The sequence below is a fragment of the Pinus tabuliformis genome, chromosome 4_2 (genome assembly GCF_031772625.1).
Source record: "Pinus tabuliformis cultivar Carrire ecotype Pingquan chromosome 4_2, CPIR1, whole genome shotgun sequence".
Lineage (NCBI taxonomy): Eukaryota > Viridiplantae > Streptophyta > Pinopsida > Pinales > Pinaceae > Pinus > Pinus tabuliformis.
In genome coordinates, this window is record NC_142304.1 from 164,255,309 (window position 1) to 164,257,759 (window position 2,451).

Below are 2,451 nucleotides of genomic sequence, written 5' to 3' on the forward strand. Positions count from 1 at the left end.
CTGCAGTATACACAAGAAAAGGTAGAATTTTTGGAGCTTGAATCTCAGCTTCAGCAAGAAGAATTAAAACAAAGGAGTCATCATTCTGAACCTGTTTTTGTTCAGAACAGTGAAATAAACTCCCATAAGCAGCAAGTTCATTCAAATCCAATGCCCAATAAAGTAGCAGCTGTACATGCAGATGCAGAAACTCAGTCTGCACTTCCCAAGCCCATCATCAGACCTTGGGAACAGCTTGTCCACAACAAGCATAGAACTGGTCTTGGATATGACAAGGACTTGTCCTTTCATATTCCAGACTACTCAAAGCCCATTCAGTTTCAGAGTGCTGGATTCATTCATGACAGTTCACCTGCTCTTCATGACAGTTCAGCTTCAGCTGTTCCAGAATCTGCCCCTCTTTCGCAACAACAACAACAACAACAGATCGTGAAATGCCAACACTGTGACCGAGTTGGCCATCTGAAAGATCACTGTTTTGATCTTCATCCATGTAAGCACTGTCATAAAACCAGCCATTCTTCACACAGATGCTTCAAAAACAAACGTCCTGCAAGAACAAAGATTCATCTTGGATGGATCGCTTCTTGGCAATGGGCATCAACAGCCAAGAAGATATTTCAAACACATGTCAGAACTTGTTCCAGAATATTGAACAGTCTTGCAGTTGAGTTTTCTCCATCTTCTCACCTTGTATCTGATAGGGGGGGAAATGATGGTCATCTACAAGCTTCAAAGCCACATCAAGCGAGCCTGAGCCACAACCTGCCACACCAGTTTCAGAGTTGTAGCCAGAGACAAAGATGCCTGTGAACAGATTGAGAACACTTCCTCTAGCAGAAGACACCAGCTTCTTGCCAGTTTTGGAAGAGTTCCAGGAATTGCATTAAGCATTCCAGAGTTGTTGGTCATCCTTAAACCATCACAGATTAAGAACACTTCCTCTAGCAGAAGACTCCAGCTTCTTGCCAGTTTTGGAAGAGTTCCGGGAACTGCACTAAGCGTTCCAGTGTTGGTGGTCATCCTTAAACCACCGCCCTTTTTTACCAACATTTCATAGAGCACATTCAGCCTAGTGCTGCCATGCATTTTTGCACATTTTGTATTACAGCTCTCTTCTTGGACTCATACATAACCCTTCGGATTAAGGGGGGGAATGTTGGACACCTAATCCTAAAGGGTTAGTGTGGAAGCCGAAAAGACTAAGCAGTCCAAGAGACCTTGGGATCTGAAACCCAAGAGTCACATATTTGTACTATAAATGTACATCTATTGTTAATAAAAAATGAACTCACATGATTTATCTTTCTTATTCTTTGCTATCCATGTGTGTTTAACAATCTCGACCCCTATAGGCAAGGAAAGATGTTAGATTTCCTATATTATGTACATTCTTGGTCATTTTCATGGTTGGACTCTTGAGGGAGAAAGCTCTATTGTATTATTTATTGTATCTCTGCAATTTTGGCAAAGGAAGAAAGACCAGGGTTTTGCAGTCCTTTTTGGGATTCCTGTGGTTACATGTATTGATGGTGTGCTTCTCTTTGTACTTGTAAGTGTGTTATGTGAAATCATCCTCTTTCTTTTTCTTCTGAAATTAGGCAAATGAAGTGTTAAAGTAGAATTCATGATTTCCATGCTCTGCTTTTAAATTTGCTTAATATCAATGTTTTCATCTGTTTAAGGAGAACTCAAGGTGATTGCTTGCTCTCCTTAGCTCCTCACCAGCCATTCCTACCCATTCAATTAATTTAAAGGCATCAACACAGTCTCCTACCTTGCCCCAAAGAACCCCCTGCAAAAACTGTGTCCAATCCCCGCACCCAAAATTGCCTTTCCCCGATTTTCCACCAAAATCCAAAAATCCCAAAACAAACTCTTTTATCAGTTTACTAGCCTAAAATCAGTGTTTCCTTATTGGTTATCTCGCCCGTTGAAGATCTTTACCGAGATAGATCGGAGAGAGCCCTCTCCTGCCCCGTAGGGCTAGCTACGAGGCTAAGTGGTTTGATGTTGCCTTGGAGTTTTCCTTTCTCAGCCTGAGGTGAAATTTCAAGCGCTAACACCTTGCATAGTGACCTGCTTTATCACAGATGTAACATCATCCTTTTCTTCCACCCTTAGGTCCAACCTTTCCTTTTGATTTAGTCCCGGAATTATTTATTTTCTTAGCATGAGAAGAAAAAGTAGTAGGAGGACCTTTAGGCAAGGGCATTTCTTGCTCTTCTACCCTTGTTTCTTCTTCAATGCATCTAGCCATTAATTCCTTGAAACTAGGAATTACATTATTGTTCAGAAGAGTAGTCCTAAACACGTACCATTCGGATGGTAATCCTCCAAGGGTTGTGAGTGACATTTCTCTGTCAGTAATATTCTCCCGAACAAATAGGAGAGCATTCTTGATCTCAGTGATTCTTGAGAAGTATGCTTGCATACTCTCATCTTTACCCT